The sequence below is a fragment of the Passer domesticus genome, chromosome 10, assembly GCF_036417665.1.
Source record: "Passer domesticus isolate bPasDom1 chromosome 10, bPasDom1.hap1, whole genome shotgun sequence".
NCBI lineage: Eukaryota > Metazoa > Chordata > Aves > Passeriformes > Passeridae > Passer > Passer domesticus.
In genome coordinates, this window is record NC_087483.1 from 32784323 (window position 1) to 32804068 (window position 19746).

General features: G+C 46.2%; 2 protein-coding genes and 1 long non-coding RNA gene across 7 annotated transcripts in view; 2 read left to right on the forward strand and 1 right to left on the reverse strand.

Annotated features, from left to right (window-relative positions):
- Positions 1-6493, reverse strand: part of SEMA5B (semaphorin 5B) — a 268694-nt gene extending 262201 nt beyond the window's left edge. For 2 of the 5 annotated variants that reach the window (XM_064435011.1, XM_064435012.1), the window contains exon 1: positions 6189-6492. The gene's annotated coding sequence lies outside the window, so the exon portion shown is untranslated. Of the gene's footprint in view, positions 1-6154 lie in introns of all 5 variants that reach the window. The other 3 variants (XM_064435014.1, XM_064435015.1, XM_064435010.1) reach the window with 2 other exon arrangements.
- LOC135309121 (uncharacterized) lies at positions 6382-8770 on the forward strand. The gene is made up of 2 exons (XR_010369444.1): positions 6382-6520; positions 8425-8770. It is a non-coding gene; the product is annotated as an uncharacterized LOC135309121 (long non-coding RNA).
- Positions 8771-19510: 10740 nt separating this feature from the next.
- PDIA5 (protein disulfide isomerase family A member 5) overlaps positions 19511-19746 on the forward strand; it is a 112244-nt gene continuing 112008 nt past the window's right edge. Inside the window, exon 1 of the mRNA XM_064435017.1 lies at positions 19511-19653. The gene's annotated coding sequence lies outside the window, so the exon portion shown is untranslated. The remainder of the gene's footprint in view (positions 19654-19746) is intronic.

Below are 19746 nucleotides of genomic sequence, written 5' to 3' on the forward strand. Positions count from 1 at the left end.
AACTTCCACGTGGCCAAGCAACACAGCAAAGCAATTAAACCTGCCCAACAGGCCATCTGTAGTCAAACTCCTCTTCCCTTAAGAGCCAAAGTATTCCCAGATTTAGTTCCTAATCCTACTCTGAGTTGTGCAGATGGTTCCACAGCACCCACTCAAAACCCCTTTGAAGTTACTGTGAATCCACACATCTGGGTAAACTCATTGTCCCTGAATCTGCTGCAAGAATGAGGATGTGGCCAAAGTCTCATGGAAGTTTGTTTTCTGCACTTTGAGAAAACAGGCAGGATCTGCCTCTTTCCCACAAAACTAGTCATAACTGTCACAGCCATATTTTGGAACCACCAATTTAATCTCTGAGTCAGGACAATTTCATACCACATAAGAAATTTTCATTCTGTTATCCTTTCAAATAAATTTGAAGCTATTTTTTCATTTTCACTCTACATCAGTAACCTGCACAAGGTTTGCACAAGGTTTGCACATGAAATGAAAAATACTGCTTTTAAAATGACAAACACTGAACACAGGACATTTGTTACCACTAAAAAAAAAGTACTCTCTGTCTGTGGAGAAGCATAATTCATTCACTGATACATGCACCCACATTTTCTCCAGGGAGTTTCAAAAATTCACATGCACTCCCAGCACTAAATTTTGCATTTCAATCTAGGCATTAGCTATAAAAGATGTGTAAAATCTTATGTAGTCAGACAGAAGCTGCTCCCTATTGGCTACATAATAAGCACCTTAGGTGGCTCCAGGGTATAAAATTATTCCAAAAGGGGTGTGGAAAAAATTACATTGCATAAATTGATTCCAGATCCACCTGTTCCAGGTGCCAGCAAATATATTTTGTTAAAGCCATCTGGTTGTCTTAAAAGCTAACAGTTTTTGAAGACTATAGCACAAACAATCTGCAAAATACACAAACTTCCAAAGCTACAAACCCTTAAAGGAAATGGCTTAGAGATCACCTATGCAGGACAGCTGTACTGCTCTGCAGGACTGCAAGTGGCATCTCTGCTTAACATCTAAGACTATTTGGCATCAGGGTACATCCTCCATAGCAGAGAGGCTTCAAGGCTACTGGAAGATCCATTCTGCATCACCAGATGCTCACATAATATTCCCAGTTACAGAATGGGTTTGCCTCATGGGTCTGAAGTTATGATGAAACTTTTGTGTGCAGCACAATATTTGACAGAAATAAAACTTATGACTGAGGTTCTTCTCTGCAGGTGGCTATGTCCCAGCTGGTCACATGCTGCTGCATCATGGATAAAGTCAAACCTTTGAAACCAGCACTCTGCAATTTATTTAACTTGCAGCAACAGCCTAATAGGGAGTATGTTATCTAGACTAACAAACCCATAAGAATTTTGCCTGCTCAACAAAGCCACAGAGGTCAGACACTGCTGCAGTTTGTGTTCATCAGGGTCTGGTTGCACTGGGTGCTGTTTCCTGGAGACACGTTAACAACAATGAGGAACATGCAGCACCTTGTAAGATCCAGCTCCTTCACAGCAGCTTCTGGGAAGAAAATATTCTGTGCTCTCTCCACAAATGACACCAATGAAATTACACATATGATTTATAAACTCTACAGGTGTTCACAACTGATTTGGGGATTAAAACCAGAAGTCAGCATGTTTACTTATTGTCTGATTTAGAGCTCACTAAAAAGTAAATAAAGACACACCAGTCCTTAACCACCACAGTGCTTTGGTACATATTTAATTACAAGCACATGAATAGCCCTGCCACCAATTCAGAGTCATACTTTGTAACTTGGTAACATCCTTCACATGCAAATTACCTCCCTGAGTTATTACATTTAGAAACAAAACAAACTCACTTGGTTTGTAGATACATTTTTGATAACAGTAATATTTCTGGACTATTGCTACTGATAAACTCATCTTCAAAAAATCACCTCAAGTGATTTTTGTGGATCTTAAAAAATGGTGCTTTATACGAGTTCTGAAGGAGCGGTAACTTTGGGAGTCGTGGAGCTGTAGTCAAGGAGACCCTGCGTGCTGAAAGTCACAGTTGTGCAGTCAGAGCTCTGCTGCACTTTACTCATATGGTTTGAGCCTGGGGTAAGAAATAACGGCTGTCATGCAGTAAATTTTTTTTTGGACAACAATGAGAACAGTGGGGAAATAAATACTGAGGTTAACTGTGCTTGAAGAATAATCTCCAGCAAGCAAAGCACTGTCCACACATTTGCAGGCTCAAAGAGCTGTCAAAGTCTCACACTCGGCTCCCACTGAAACTAATGACAATTGCCACCATGGACAGAGATGGGATGGCTCCTGATATTGGGCACACTGGACAAGTCAGCAGTCTAAAAGCAAGAGAAACAATCCCTACAATAAAACTGACACAGTGCCTTCATTGAGTTGATTTTTGTTTCCTTAAGTAACAAAACAATAACAAAGAGCAACAATGCTCGGACACAGCCCATTTCAAGGCACAGCAGGGATAGTGCCTTGGTTTGTCTCCTGGACTAAATCACAAGAATCCAACCCAAAATCATGGCAGTTCACCTTCACAGTATTCAGTCTGTAAAAGGTAAGTCCATCACTTAAGACTGACTTTGTGATTCCAATGTGATTTGGTACTTACACAGCTGCTACACAACAAACACTGATGAATTTTACCCCTAGAGAACCATTCTGAATTGTCTCCACCACTCTCTGCAGGTAATTAAATTCCCCTTTTTCAGCTTTATACCAGAAATGATCTTGTGGGCATGATCTCCAGCAAGGCAAATCCAGTTGAGGCCTTCACACTGGACATCACCTAAACTCTGAATCTCGGCACTACCCCAGCAGTGGAACACCTTCACATTACAGTGACTGACTCCCACTCCTCAGCACGTCCCTTCTCTTGGGGCCAGTCTGCACCTGCTGCTGCAGCTCTTGTCATGAAGGCAGTGAGCCTTAGGAGACCTAACAAAGCTGGAGTCCAGTGCGTGGCTTTCCAATGACAAACCCTCAGTAAAATTGCCCATGGCTTCTAGTAAAAAATGAACTAAGAAATGCTAATCTAATAATGCAGGCATATAGATAAATTAAAGGTGAAAAGGCTTTTAAATGCGTTCTAAAACCAATATTTTATGAGATGGATCAATATATTTCTCTAGGCCAGAAACAAACGAGTTCTCCAAGAAAGTTACATTTAGAGAAGAAATTGTTTGGTTTTCTCACTACGGAAAACAGTGATGATAATTCCTTGGAGGGCATTTGTACCGACAGCACTCCAAAGCTAGGGCTTCACCATGTTTTCCCAAAAAACAGTACAATAAAAACAGGGTAAGGCTACTGCTGTCAGCCTACTAAATGTGAACAAAACTAGCTTTGCAATCATACAGCCTTGTCCTTAATTTCCAGTCGTTCACCAGCATATGGAAGTGATGCAACAACAAAGTCAAACAATTATTTGGTCTTGCATCATTTAGACAGTCAATTAACCTCTCCGATGTCTTTAAAAGGAATCACCTGAATATGGGCTACCGGATAACACCCTAAATTCCCAGATCCCAGTTGACAGAGCATGCACCAGCCAGCGCTCGAGTCAGGGAGGCGGCAGCGGCAGATCGCTCGCTGGCACTGTTGGATACTGCCCCCTTTTGCCGAACAGCAAGGCAACAGCCCCGGCTGCACACTGAAACTTTGCCCGGCATCTATTTGTTTTCGGGAAGATATATCCATGCAGATGGTCTTATTTAACCCCACTATGTCTGTTCGCATGATTATTCGTGCTGACTAAAATAGAAATCTATTGTTTGAGCCATGTTTAATAACAGAGAGTGCCTGCTCCCCTGGAACTTTCCCTCTTACGGGGCCCTATCATGTGTCAGCTCAAGTCAAGCAGCACTTTTACAACCGACTACAAGGTAAGAAGAAGAGTTTATAGTCTGGGGGTATGTTCCCCGAGGTCATCTGTCGGCCTGGGGAATACAGGGCAATCACAGTGGATGACCAAAGCCCTTCTGTCTGGGAACTTTTTTAATCTTACTGCAAAGCAACTAAAATTCCATGGCACCACTCGTATCGAGCTTCTCTTGGGCTACCCACGTTCCTGCTGAACCCATCCCCATGCCACTGTTTCCTGTCAATGTGAACTGACCAAGGCCAGTTTGCTAAAAGTCATTTTCTGTGCAGAACCTCATCCCCCACATCTCTCTGTTCAAGCCTTTTGTCCTCCGAGTTGTGCTTTTTCACTTGCTGGAGTTTGCATATTTTCTCCTCCCTGGTTGCCCCAGCTTTTTGCAGGAAGGGAGGGAGGTCACGGAGGGCAGCCACTGCCAATTCCATCAGCCTAACAGGCTGGGGGGGATGAACAAAGCAAATATCTATATTCCGAAGGGTGGGATATCTCTCTCCCCATGACTTCAGGATTAGTGTGTCCCTGGCAGGGGAGGACAAAAACTTGGCCTCTTTAATGAAAGAAAAAAAGATAGAGAGAAAAACATAGCAATGTGCCTAGACTTCACTGAAAATGCAAAAAGCATAACATAAAACACAGAGATTCCCCACTATTGCCTAGTGCCAAGTCTCAATCCAATCAGAAAAGTTTTAGTGCAAAAGGAGGAAAGATGAAAGATAGGGATGATTCAAGTGTCGGTTAAAAAATTGAATCTCTGTTAAAAATCCAGTTAAATATCAGCAGGATTTTTCTTATCCACTTTGTCTTCAGTTATGACCACTTTTGTACCTTGGGTGCTTACAAATCAGATGTATAACCACAACAGTAGTTTTCTGTATGAGTAGTTTGTTCCAGCTACCTTCACTCCTCTTCTTTGCCTCACCTGGGTCTCTAGTGATCTCGAGCAGAAGTAAGAATCAAAGCCCATTACAACTTCTAGTTTAGTTGGTTTCTATTTTGTCTACAGCGCAGTCAGCCTGGGGTCTTAGCCTACCACCGAACCCATCCAGAGGTAAAGGTATCAAACCTCTTCCAGCTCAGACTACAATTTAGGAAAAGAAGCATTTTTTGTAATGAGAGGGAGCATTTGCACAACAAAATAAGGAACTTTAGTATGGTGGCTTCTAACCAATATATCCATACATTAATAGTATTAAGATAAAAGAAGTGGGGGAAAAAATGTAAACCCCAACCAAAACCAGATAAATAAATTGGGGGGGGGGGGGGGGGAAACACAAAAAAACCCCAACCAAACGACAAAACGGGACCTGGCATCTACCATGTTTGGAGACTTTTTTTTAAGGACAAGAAATTATCAAAGAGTCTAAACTGAGCCAACAGAGGACTGTGAACCTTTAGGACATAGATGCTCCTCGATACTTAATGCTCCACCTAAAAGCCCATGAAGAGACAGGTTCAGGACTGACTTGGCAAGCACACCTTTTGTTTGTTTCTTCTGAGGCTTAACAGTAAGCGTGCTCCTGGGCAGCACCAGGAGCAGATGGTAGTGCTGGAAAATACAGCTCCCCAACTTTGGTGTGGATATTTGAGCTGGATCTACAAAGGTTGTTTCTGGAAATCCTACTCCCCCATATACTCCCCGTAAGTTTCTAACAATGCGCGGATCTAAGGAGCGGCAAAAGGCTCTCCGCTTCCCTCTCCCTCTCCCCTTCGCTTTTGATCTCCATCTGGACGTGAGCTGAAATTTAATGGGCCACCCCTACCACAAAGACAAATTACCATCTGAAAACCAAAAATCATTGATATCCCTTCGTCTAGCCTATCCTGCTTCCCACCACTGCACCCCTTCGCTCCCGCCACAGCCTCCCTCAGCTGGTTTAGAAAGAACTGGGAAGGTGGTGGAGAGAGGAGGAAAAAAACCCACCTCCACTGCCACCTCCGAGCTAGCGTGCTCTCCAGCGCTGCCGGACTGCGAACACAGCGACAAAAATAAGCCCCTTAGGCTCCCCGGCGGCCAGGGGGACGGCGCGCCGAGCGCCGGGAACAAACACACCCCACGCTCCGCAGGTTGCCCCCGGCCCCCATCACCGGGCGCTGCGCCGGGGGCGACGGAGACGCGCAGCAGCCCGGGGGTTCCCACCTCCCCGGATCCCTTCCCAGCGCCGCCCGCTCCCCCCCCGACCCCGCCAAGTTGGGAAGTTTGCTCGCCCCCGGCCCGTCCCGCCGCCCGCCCCCCGGGCCGCCACCGCGCTGCGCTTACGGGGTGGCCGCGGGGCTCCCGGAGCGGGGCTCACCGGCACATCGCGCTCCGGCTGCCGCAGGAGCGGGGGCAGCCGCGGCGCGGCTGGGCTCGGCTCGGCGGGGCTGGGCTCGGCTCGGCGCGGCTGGGCTCGGCTCGGGGCTCGGAGGGGAGCGGAGCGGCGGCTCTGCCCAGCCCGGCGCTCAGGGAGTGCCGCCTCGGGCCATGCGAGCGGCGGCGGGCAGCGTCTCCGCGGTGCGGCCGGAGTTGGGACCGAAGTCCTCCCGGGCGCTCCGCTGTCTCTTCCAAGCGGCTCCTATCAGCACGGCTTCAACTCTTTCCATCGGAGACCGAGGGGAGGAGGAGAAGGAGGCGGAGGAGGAGGAGGTAGGGAAGGAGGAGGGAGCTAGGGGCTGGCAGCCCCAACTCGCACTGATGTCAACTAATATATTCAAAGTTCAACAGGGCATTTCTCTAGCAAGCGAATCGCCCTCGCCGCCCTCCCCGCTGGTCGCAGCCGGCCTCCCCAGGCCGATGGGGGGTCCCGCGGAGCACAGCGGCACTCTCCGGCCAGACCCTGCGGAGGGGGCCGGCGGGGCTGGCCCGGAGAGAAGGGGGTCGGGGAGGGGGGATGGCACACTTTTCAGGCGGGCAGGTTCAAGTGCCGCCGGTGTGGGGAGGGCTGAGGGTGGAGGTGAGGCACCAGACAAGAGCGAAAATAATCCACCGAGCGGCGGAGCGATGTTTGCGTTTGAATCCAGCCTCTTCCCTCCCCGCTGGAAGGGGCAGGGCCGGCTGCGCTGCTGTGGCTGTGGTGGGAGAGGGGCGCGGGGAAGCGGCCGCGCTGGGCTCGGAGTGGCTCCGCGGGGCTCCGGGCTCCCTTGCAGCCCCCGCGGCAGCGGCGGCCCGGACACGCCGCCCGCCCGGGGCTGGCACCGAGCGAGGCGCGGAGCGGAGCCCCCTGCCCGTGACTGAGCCCCGCACTCGGGCCCGGGGCTGCGGCCGCGTCTCCCCGATGTCCCCTTGTTTGCCGGAGGCTGGTGGGGTCAAGATGAACCCGGGGAGGGAAGAGGCAGTTTTCTCACGCCGAAGCGCAGACAGCGGAGGAAAATCCGCGACGAGGAGAGCCCGCGGCGCGGAGCGCACGGGAGAAGCAGCGCTGTCCCTCCGCGGCCCCAGCGCTGCCCGGGGGCCGCCCGCCGGGAATCGCTGCGAGGCCGGGGGGCTGCATCCAACGCGGGTTTGGGAAGGCTGATGTGCCGCGCTGTCCCCGCGGTGATGCACAGCGCCCGAACGCCGTTAGCGGCAACCGCATAAAGCCATAGGATGGACCCTGCTGATGGACGAGCAGCCCGGCAGTCAAAGGACAAAAACACGTCTGGGCTGGTCTAGTGACATTTTAAAACCGCCAGATAAGAGCCTCAGTTATTTATCAGCTGAATCCCCAGATAGAATGTCCTGCGCCGATGCCGTTGCATATGTATGTGTGCATACATAATGAGGCTGGGTTTTTTTCCTTCTGTAAACTGATCCTGTCATTCATGTTGACAGTATGTTATAGCTATATAAAAACAGTGTAATTGTATGATGGCTCATCAGTGCTGTGACAGCCAATTGTGGCGGCAGTGGGTGTGCTCCCAATTCGCATCTCAGAGAAGTAGCTGCACAGATCTGCTGAGATGATGATTATACAACATGTAATTGTTTGCCTGTTCATAATTTCTCGGTTCTTCCTTAACCAAGGAACTATATCACTACATCTGCTCCTGCAGTAATGTATTTTTTGATACCTTGAGTGAACCAGTCAATATATTATTTATATGCATAACATTTTTTATCTGTTTTCCATTTTAAAACTCACACTGGAAAGCATAGAACAGGTAAACAATACAAAACAATTGCAATTTACCTATGTATTCCGTTCAAAACTCAAACTCTGAAAGAAGACTTGAGTCAGACATAGTCTGGAAAGTGCTGAGCAAACTGCCCCATTCACAGTGGCATCACATTTGTGACTCTTTTTTTCCCCATCTTTCCTAATACTGAAAAAACTCTGGCTGAATTTTTTTTTTTTGGTAATAGTATCTTCTTAGAATATTGTCTTAATTTACATGTGAATAGTAAGTAAGTGTCCCTCCATTTCTTTAATATACAGGGTGATATCTTTCAATTTAGTGAATTGAATTTTAAAAATTATGATGTACAACAGCCTGGGTGGACAGAGCAGAACACAGTGAAGGTTGTGTTCTGTGCTGGGACACGATTTGTCTTCTTTTTTCATTTTACTGTAGAGTGAGTCACTTGGTTGTCTAAGCCTCAGGATCACCTCATCAAATGCCACACCTTCACATGCAATTTCCAGAAGACAGCTCAACCTTTCCTCATCCTAAGACTTCGAGATGCAGCACCGAGCATTTAAGACCACACAAATGTCTGTCAGCATTTAAAGATATAATGGACAGTACTTTTCTATCAAAGAAAAGATTGTTTGTCCTAAAATCTTCTAGCATTTTCCTGCTACTATTTTGCTGTTTCTCTCACTAGGCTGGGATCAGTTCTGTTGGTCATGTGTGTGTATGCATTGCTCAAAGACTTACTAATAAAACATAAATAAAAGTTTTGTAATGTTTCCATGGACAGTGAGGTCCTGATACCTTAATGCCTCTACACAGCATGGTATCTGGGAAATCACGGGCCAGACAGAGAATCTACTCAAATCCTTTTAGTAAAGGGCTTGTGACGCAAAGAGGTACAATTACAATTCTACAAAAAAGAGAGAAATGTCATGGGAAAAGTCAGGGTATCGCATGTGATCTGTATCAAACAATTTGTTTCCAGCCTGCAAAGGAGAGGATGTACCGGGCTCCTATTCCAGGCTTGGTGGAGGCCGAGGTCATGGCAAGACTCCTCACAGCTGCTCGCAGAGATGTTGAACTGTAACCCTGTCCAGAACCACTGCCGCTGGAGAAAGCCGGGGGAAGAGACGCAGCCGGCTGAGGCTGTGGCTGTGGCTGAGGCTGTGGCTGTGGCTGAGGCTGTGGCTGTGGCTGTGGCTATGGCTGTGGCTGTGGCTGAGGCTGTGCCTGTGGCTGTGGCTGTGGCTGTGGCTGTGGCTGTGGCTGTGGCTATGGCTGAGGCTGTGGCTGTGGCTGTGGCTGAGGCTGTGGCTGTGGCTATGGCTGAGGCTGTGGCTGTGGCTGTGGCTGTGGCTGTGGCTGAGGCTGTGGCTGAGGCTGTGGCTGTGGCTGTGGCTGAGGCTGTGGCTGTGGCTGTGGCTGAGGCTGTGGCTGAGGCTGTGGCTGTGGCTGTGGCTGTGGCTGAGGCGGAGCGGGCGCTCAGCGCGGCTGTCGCCGCTAGGGGCTGCTGCTGCCTCCCGGAGCGCCGGCCCCGCTCACGCCGCTACCGGCGCGGGGCCGCCGGGCCGCGGGGCACCCCGTGAGCCGGGAGCCTTCACCCCGTGAGCCGGGAGCCTTCACCCCGTGAGCCGGGAGCCCGCACCCCCTGAGCCGGGAATCCGCACCCCGTGAGCCGGGAGCTCTCACCTCGTGAGCGGGGAGCTCGCACCCCGTCAGCCGGGAGCCTTCACCGTGAGCCGGGAGCCCGCACCCCGTGAGCCGAGAGCCCGCACCCCGTCTGGGTTCTGCAGCACTCGTGTGAGCAGCCTGCCAGGCCAGCCAGGGCAGCGGAGCGTCTGGCACAGGCGTTCTGGGAACGCTGTAGGGAGAAGGGACTCCCGCCTCTGCTGCCTTCAAACTCAGCGGTGCAGAGCACGGAGAGGGATGGGGGAGCGTTCAATAGAGCGGAAACACGCTGCAGGGACGAGGGACAGGGCTTGGATGGGAGCGCTTCGGGCTACAGGGCAGAAGGAGGCAGGATAACAGGTACAGCTGGGCTCTGCTGGGGACGAGGACATGCAAGTGTAGAACAGAGCTCTCTGGGGAAAGAGGAGACCAAACCCAGGCGTTTTATGCGTCGGGTCATCCAAAGGCAGTCCCCCAAATTGCAGATAGAATGGTATTTTTGCAGCCTAACCAGAGCAGTCTGTTAGCCCACATTTGCACACAGGTCAGTCTGTTTAGGACGGAACTGATTGCATGGACCTGCTTGAGCTTAAACTGTTTTGGGCACTCAGATAAGCTTTCGTGGTAGATGTTTTCTGCTGTAGATACCCAGACTATTTCACATAGGCTGACAGTGCATATATCAGTGGCAAAAATTTTAAACTATGCTGGAATTTAGAGCTGGACACATATGTTCAGACAATCACCGCACCAGCCAACTACGTTTCCATTTCCCCATAGTACTGCAAGGGAAGAAACAGAGTTGCCATGAAAAAAACCGGTGAAAATATATGCAGTAGGCTATCTCTGCTGATTCAAATGCCTGACCCCGAGTGGAGTCCAAATTCCCTTCTAATGCAGTTTCCTCAAAAAGAAAAAAATACATTTCTAAACACAATATCAGCAAATACTCAGAAGCAATGGCATGCAGCAATAGCAATAGTAAGCATTATCTTGAATACTGAGATCTAGATCTGAAGCCAAATGGCAACTATCCATAAAATATTTAGGTATATGGCTTTTTTTCCTGAATTTAAAATAGATTGCTAAATAGCCACAGTGGTTTCCGGGCTCAGTCTGGTGGTGACAGCAACATTTTAATTTTTACTAAAGATAAGTCAAATTTAAATCCATGACACTATCTAAAAGTCAGATGACCTTAATGCAAGAGAATACAAATGAGCTCCCTGGAGAAAAGACACTGTGATGAAACAAATAGAATAATATATAGGGATGACTCGACACTGTCACCAGAGTGACAGTATTTAATTTCTTTGGAAGGAAATGAAATGAGCTTAAATTGGGACAACTGCTTTATTTTCAGAGAATTGCATCTGAAGACTACAGACAAGTGCTGTACAGTTGTTTTTCCCCTGATGCCAGGGGCCAATCTTCATATGTCACTCGACATGACAGTCAGCAAATGTCATCACACTTCATAAAGGTAGGCCTGAGTATTCCCACTGAGTCTCACAAAAGCAGAAAGTTCCCTCTTTGCAGACAAAGACTTGTGAAACATAAAAGCTGTGTTAACACAATGATACACTAGGAGGAGGGGAAAGTTAAACTGAGACACTTCTTGTTGCCCAGTAAGCATCCACACTGAGGTAAGATATACAGCACCTAGCAGTCACCTATTTGTTGGCAAATAAAAAAGAGCAGTGAAAAATTAGTTTTTTAACAACACCATTAGGAGGTCTAACACTACATCAAAACTTGTTTTTCCCCTCCTCTAACTCAAGCTTTGAGCCTAGTGACTGTATTTATTGTATATTACTTTTGCCTTGAGACTGGAAGTGTAAAATCTAGCACTGAACACCTTTATGGTGCTTCTAGACACATATTATCTAAGGGACTGAAAACTTCCTTGGTAAATACAAGTGGGATTTTTCTTTTATTTTCTTTGGGAAGTAGAGGTATCTTTACAATTAGCCTTAACCTTTACTTAAGACATGTTGTTTAGCACATCAGACATCTCACTAAACACTCTCTAGAAAAAACACATTTTAATGGAAAGTGAATTGAGGACTGTTGACAGCTTATCTACTGACCTCATATCCCACCTCAGGCAATTCAGCTGAAAGATGAGCTTAACGCTGCAAGTTCCCACTACAACCTTTGCAGTATCTTGTCTTCTTTTAATTTTCCTTTAAAAAGCTAAATTAAAAAGCTTTACAAGGACCCACTTATACAATGAACTGTCATGTCCAGCAAGCTGAAAAGTCTGAGTCTAAATATGGGGAGGTTTTGAAAATATTAATATTCCTTCCTCTACTTGCTTAATGATGACCAATGTCTTGATAATGGGACTTGCAGTATCTGGTTTGGAAAATGAAATTCTCAGTGTAATGGGAATGTGAACATGCTGATAGAACTGAGTATCTGTTCTGCAGATTGTAGTTCTGTTGTAGTATTTGAAACTCATGATCTGGAAAGCCATTCTGAGGATTTAAGAAGTTCACAGCACTCAGTTAATACAGTGGCCTTCCGTACTTGCATGTTTTTAATGTACTTAACTAAAAACTTTACCTACTCAGTCTGTGATATGCAGATGCTTATAATTAAAATCAAAACAAATTGACTTTCAAATCTCACCCACTTTGGCCACAGGGCTGTTTAAACTAAAATATCAGGAGAAAACTATTTTGAAAATTAAACTTTTTTAGTATTCTCAATCAAAATAGAAAGTGCTTTCAAACACATGTTTTTATCCTTAGGCAGATGCCAACTAGTTTAGATTTCAGCTCTCCGTTTTGCAGATTTTCAGATGGATATTGAAAATAAGGGCTTAGAGCAAAAACTGTAACACAGCTTCATCTACAGTGGTTGTGATAAAGTCATCAAGTCTTTAATCTCTTAAGAAATAGGTCCATTGGAGCTGATGCAGACAGATCAATGATTTTTGGGAAAATGTGGTTCCAAATTCATAGTCAGGTTAGCTACAATTTCACAGGTTGAGGCATTTCCCAACAACAAACTTGAAATGTCACAAAAAGCTCTTCCTGCTATTTTAGGGAAATGTAGCATATTGTAGCCATGTTCCCTCTTGAACTGCAGTGTCCCCCTTTGTGAGTTGGCAATGCAAGGGAAGGCCCTGCAGTAGGGAAGAGTTGAAAGTCTCCCACAGAAAGCCCTCTCTGCTGTTTGATTCAGTGAGGCAAGGTGGCTTCTCACCCACACAAAGAGAAGGATGGTGGAAGAAATTCTGTGATGAAGGAGAATCTTTGACCTAGGTTGAGAAGTAATATGTTAAACATGAATATTCCTTGCTATTTTATCATTGGTAAACCAGGAAGATGTTTCTACAGTGTGTAACCTGTTTATGTTAGAGAAAAGTGTTGAAAGAGATAGACACCTTTTTTCTTGCAGTACCTCAGCAAAAGATTGTGGCATACTGCAGACCTTGCAGTAACAGAAAGCCAAGCACACTGTCACATTAGGCTGCACTTCCTAACCGAGTGCGTGCTTCCCTTCACCAGGACTGTCAGTAAAGGAAAATGATTGCAGCACAGTGGGTTAGTGCACGAGAGAAGCTTTCTGCTTTGTATTTCCAATAATTAAAACCACTGCAACTTCTTCTCCAAAACACCACATCTTTCCTTCAGCTTGGCTATCTCAACATATAGTGATGGCATGTCAATTATAAGGCACAACACAATAGCTAGCAAGAGCTCCATAGTGCCTTCTGAAGGGACGTGGTGCAGCCACACAGATCAGGGTGGTTGGAACAGACAGGGTCAGGTACTGAGTCAGGTATTGAGTCCCAGGTATTAAGTAGTGCACTGTTATTCTACTGAAATAATCCCAACCACTTCCTTTATGTGTATGTAATGATATATTACTGGTTATCTATTTTCCATTTCTTTTCCATGCAAAGTTACTCATCGGAAAAACCTTTCCTAGATTAAAACACATTTGGATATGTATAATCAAAATACAATCTCTCTCTCTATTTTAATTAGTGTAACATATACTGCGAAGTATATTATATACTCAGTCTAGTCTAGTGGCCAAAAATATTCCATGAATTCTGGTCAACAACTATCAAGAATTCTATTCCTGCCAGATAAGCTGAAAATTATCACTCGCTGACTAAGCCAATATGTTACTCTGCTGCTATGCCATATGGCCCTGGATGCTGAGACACAACACAACCTCATCAAGTGCCACCCAAACTGGAGGAGTGGAACACTGGAGGGAGCAGGGTTTCCGTTCAAAAGGACCTCAACAAACCAGAGAAGCAAGCTAGCAGGAACCTCATGAGGTTCAACAAAGCCAAATGAAGTTGTGGTCACAGGTGCCCTGTGTGCTGGGCCAGCCTGAGGGCTGAGCAAACAGCCCCACAGCTGCAGCCTGGGGCTCACACAACAACAGCCTGGAGACACTCCAGGGAAGGGCTGCTCAGGCAAAAAGGGAACCACAGCACCTGAGGTACAAAGAGAGGCAGAGGCCACTGCCTTGCTTAGGCTGGAAACAAGAAGAGCAAGACAGGATGTAGCTACAGTCTTCCACTACCTTAATCCACTGGAAAAGACAAACATAGACATTTCTCAGGGGGGCACAACAAAAGAACAAAAGGCAACAGCCACAAGCTGCAATGAGGGAAATACTAATTGGAAAGCGAAAACAATCATCTCAGTGGGACTAGAGCATCACTGAAACAGGGGCCCAAAGGGGCTGCTCAGTCATCACCCCAGGAGATTTTGAAAACTTCTCAAGGCTTGGAGCAATTTGATCTGATTTTGAAGCTAGTCCTGATTTGAGCAGAAGCTTGGTATACAGAACTCCAGATGTGCCTTCCAACCTAAAGTTTTCTACGAAAGCATCTCATAAAATGCAGTTCCATAAGATATCTTTTCCACCAGCCCTAAAAGATGCTCAAGTCTTGTCAGGGGTCAAGAGAAATGGCTTATTATAGCAGTGACCTAACTAAATCTTAGCTCTGATTTGATTTGGTATATAATCAGGTTAAGTGTGATCAATTATTAGATTGCCTACATATTATATTCAGATTATTGTAACATGATGAAATATACAAACCTTGACTCTGCTCTCCTTTTCGTCAAAAATGTGAGATTCAGCAGTGGTAATGAAGGAAGAAAAGACAAAAGATAGAAACTGTTCTGCCCTGAACAATGAGTGGAACTGCTACATTTTATGTAAATATTATCATGGATCTATGATACAATCATTTCTACAGTCAACAGGCTCATAATATTCCTTCCTCATCAAAACACATAGGGTTACTCATACAAGTAAAGGGTTGTAGGCATGCAAATTAATTTGTAGTAAGATGGTTAAAGTTCTAAATCATGTATTAAATTACTTCTATTGTACAAGTTTAACTTCATTTTCCAAGCTAGTCACATGCAACAGAGATGCAGTAATGTAGGTATTCCAGCTGCAGAATGATTAGCTGCCGGTGCCTTCTAAAACTAGATTTGTAAGTCAGATCATTGGAAAGATCAGTGGTTTGTTTCCTGGATGTCATGAGACCAGAGAGGTGGAATATTGGCAGAAGATTAGGTTTATTTTTGTGTATGTGTTTGAAATATTTAAACAGACTAGGATAGAAATCAACTTACAGGGTTATAAACCCTGATCTTGCAAAGCAAAAAAGTCATAAGCAAACCCATCTCAGGTGTACTAGGAGCACAAATATAGATTTATCCTTGAACAGATGCCCAAAGTCCCATTAAAGTTCAGGGAAGGACGGTGATATTCAAGCACTTGCTTAGACAGGCATGTGCTCAAATGCATAATGATCTGAGGTATTTTTACTCGTACATCCTTGAGTATAAAACAGGGAGCTTCCACCATCTTTTTTAATATTGCAGGCATTTCTGCATCTCCTTGTTTCTACATAGAACCATACTGCTGGCATTTTTGATTTTGCCACAGAAGTAGCATTCCAATATGAGTTCTCAGCCTGGGTCAGATTAAACCAGAGAAATTATCCACCCGTTTCTGAAGGGGCCAGATTTGGCTATAAACATTACTCTAGTGAATAAATATCTTTAGACACTTAAGATGCTTTGTATGAAATGTAGCAACTTCTGAACAGTCTGACTGGGACCAATATATAAGCAGTCAGACTGAGATGCCAGTCAGTACCTTTGCCTCCCTCAGGAGCTTTTTCCTTTATTGTTTGTAGGCTTACCTGTTAATGCTCATCACAGTTACAGGCTCTGGCTCAAGAGCTGCCATTAATCACTGCCTAGGAACACTGCAGCAGGTAAGCAAAGGCATCAGATGCTGAGCTGAAGCAGCAGTACTCACTTCAAACTGTCATTTGCTCCTGACATAACAAGAGAAAAGATTAGCCAGCCTAAGCATCAATAATTTCCCACTGCATGATTTGAAACATGCTTTGGAAATGGGTGCCACATTGCTGCAAATGATGGCACTGGGGGTTCATGAGGTGCAGTGGTCAGCACTGAAGCACCATCCTCTACCTCACTGCATGTCCTGCTTCACACCCACTGCTACTTACTCAGAGGAGATCAGTTCATGAGCCTCAATAACAATTTTAGAATTCAGGTTCTCTCAGCTCCCAGGTCTGAAAGCTAGGTCTGAATAATCACATCTTTTGACAGAGCCAGACACATTTTATGAGAGTTCAAATTCAATTTTATCCAGATTTTCACCCGTGTTCCATCCCTAACTCTGAACAGCAAGAAGAAGCCAGGCAAGATCTTTGCATAGGTATTTAAGTATTTAGCAGTTCAGTTTCCAGGCAATCAGCAAATGCAGCAGGTCTCAAACTCCCTTCCACTAAGACCACTTGTGCCAGAGTACTAAAACGTCTGTCAGTTTCAGGGCTCTGATGTTTTGCTGCTGCTTGGAGCTCAGGTCAATTCATTTAAGATTTCCAAAAGCTTTTTCAGTTTGTTTTTGGGGTTTTTGGGTTTTTTTCCCCCTTGTCCTGAAGTTTAGTGGTTTTATTTTGGGTTTGGTTTTTAGTTTGTTTGGTTTGGTTTTGGGTTGTTTTTTTTTTTTTTTGACCAGCTAGACTCTGAAATCAGAATATTTCTTTGAGCTGTTCTATATCAGGTATCTCTGGCAAAAATCCAGCTATAAGCAAACTTTCAGCTGCTGCTGAAAACAAGAGGGCAACAAACAAGAGGAGAGAATCAACACACTGAGTGACCCGGAGAGAAGATTATATGTCTGCATGCAACAGAAAAAAAGCACCCAGTAACAAGTGTAAATTCCTAACACTTCTGCCAAGAGAATGCTGAATGACAGGGTGCAGCAAAGCAGATGCACACCTCCTGTTGAAGGAAGCTCAGTTTCATATTGTTGCCAATAGTCACTCTAATTTTGCTTAACTATTTTTATGGCAACTCCAGTGTATGTTAGAAAGTATTGAGGAAAAGGCTGTGACACTGGAAAGAAAAACAGAATCCATGAAAGGTGCAGATTGTGATGATACAGTATTTGAAAAACCAGTAAATTCATGCATTGCTGCTCACATTTGCCATGTGGTTTCAGCAAGAGATAATATTCTTCCCACACAATGTTCAACTGTTCATTAGTGGATCTTGCAGCAACTGCTGCTTTGCAGCCAAGGAGTGACTGCACTTTGGTGGCAGGCAAAGGATCCCAACAGCTCCCAGAGTGCTACGGCATTTTGCTATGTGCAGTTTGAAGTATATAAAGAAATATGTTTCTAATTTATTACCTTTTACACAGATGCATGCTTCATGGGAAAAGCTTGATACAACTAAGGCAAATTTCACATTAAGGCTCACCCAGGAATTCTTTAAGGTCAATTTGTGGTCTGTATATTTTGAAGAACCCCATATTACTGCCAAACTGGGAATGGCAGCAGGACAGCTGGTATGAATGGCACCCTTCTTCCTATATTCCCATTTTATAACGTCTCTAAACTGATATGGGAGTTGCCAAAGGATTCCATGTCCTGCTTATTCTTCGCTGTGCTGATACAGTGGCACATCCAGAGGTGATTTTTCATGTGTCATCAGAAATGTTACAAGACCAGATTGGTTTTGTAAATACAAGAGATTACCTAAGTGATGGAGGATTCCTGTCTCCTGTGCATACAAAAATAAAAAGGCAGGGCAGGAGAGAGAGAACAAAGCACTATGTACTAGATGAAAGAGCAGAAAACTTGAATTAATTTGTGGAAGCAATAACATTTTTGTCAGCTATTCCTCCTTTCTGAAGGATGGAACCTCACTGATTGAAAGATGCTCAGGTCAGATATGCTTTCCATTGCCAGGAGATAAGTTGGCATAGGCCTTGCAAAATCCAAAGTCACGTCCCTTTCACTTCCCCTGTTGTTTTCCAGGGCTGCACTCAGCCTAGAGTATAGGAATTGTCATATGTTATCAACTTGGCAATCTGTTCAGATCAGTATCCCCTCTAATTGTAGTCTAAGAGGGCAGCAGTGACATAATCTGGTACTTTTTTTTCCTGCTTTAAATCTCAAGTTAATCTCTTGAGAGACTCAATACTTCTCTGGAGCACATGCTTTCAAATCTCTCTGAAATCTGACATAAATAATGCCAAAGCTGGGCAATCTTACTAAAACATAACTGACCAAACCCTCTTCAATCTTTTTAAGGTATTGGCATCAGTGGCTTCCTGTGACAGTATGTTCCATGCTCAGCAAAAGTGCTTATTTTTATCAGATGCTTCCTTTTGCAGAATTCTCTGCTGTTTAGTTTAATTTCTCACTCAGTTGTGCAGTAGCTTCCAGCCCATTGCCAGGGCCCTGGGTGCACTTTTAGACCTGGATGCCCTGACCAGCCCTGGAGCCCTCAGTTCTTGCCCATGAGGATGACAGAGCATGGTCTCCTGCTCCCCACAGCTCTATCCATGGGTCCTATTGAGCTGATCCCTGTGCCCAGGGATCTCAGTGTCCCTGTGCCCAGGGATCTCAGTGTCCCTGTGCCCAGGGATCTCAGTGCCTGGAGCTGGAGCTGCCCCGCATCCCCCACTGCTCTGATCCTTGGAAAGGGATGTCCTGCCACCTCCAGAAGCCAGGGAGCTGCCAGTTCTAACGGCTTCCCCCTGAAGCAGCAAAACAAAGTTTCTCTTTTCCTTCCTTTCCCCAAATATTTGTTATGAATTCACAGAGAAGCCTAATACGAGTAACACGCCCCAGCCCCCACCAGCTGGCAGCTCCCTCAGCGCTGAGGGCTGCCCTGAGGGGGACATTCCCAGAGGCCGCCCTGCCCTCAGCACCTCTGGGTGCTCCCTTCAGACCTCCCAGCAGCACTTCCCAAAACCACTCTGTCCCTTCACAACTGATGAAAACACCTCTGGGTCAGGCAAGCGGTGACAGGGACCCGATGGCCACCCGGAGACCTCCTGCTGCATTCAGGAGGGACAGTCTAAAGCTTCCCCCAAAAAACCCAGGAGACCCTTTCACAGGTTCTCTAAATCACTTCTAAAATAGCATGTGGAGCACTGAACACCATTATCTGCCATCCCCCCAAAGATGACAGACGCCGTGCCTCCAGCCTCACCTCCTCCAGGGTGCCAGCCACCGGAGAGCTCCTGAGATGGCAGCGGGACCCGGCTCCGCCTGCCTGTGATCGTCGGGGCACCACACGGGCCCCCAGGAAAGGGGAATGCCAGTACGGCTGTCCGGGGAGCGGCATCGCCCGGGGAGCGCCCGAGGGTCCGGGGCCGGACTGCGCTGCCTCCCAGGGGACCCCTCCCGAGAGGCGACCCCTCCCGAGGGGAGACTCCCCCTGAGGGGGGACTCCCCCTGAGGGGGGACTCCGCCTGAGGGGCGATTCCTCTTGTGAGGCATCTCCGGCCGGGTCTGCTCATCCCGTCTGTGGGCCAGCACAGACAACAGCATCTCTACGTCCTTCCCTTCAAAATTTAGCAATTTAGCCGCGTTTTGGCTGAGATACCTGAGGAGAATGCTGGGATTGTCCTTCACGCAGAAGAGGTGCATGGGTTTTGCTCTCCAAAGCCCAGGTATGGTCTCAAATGGTGGCACATCATGTCTTCACTGAAGGTTTATGTGGGGCAGAATGGTAAAAATTGACTTATTTTACTCAGAGAACAGAC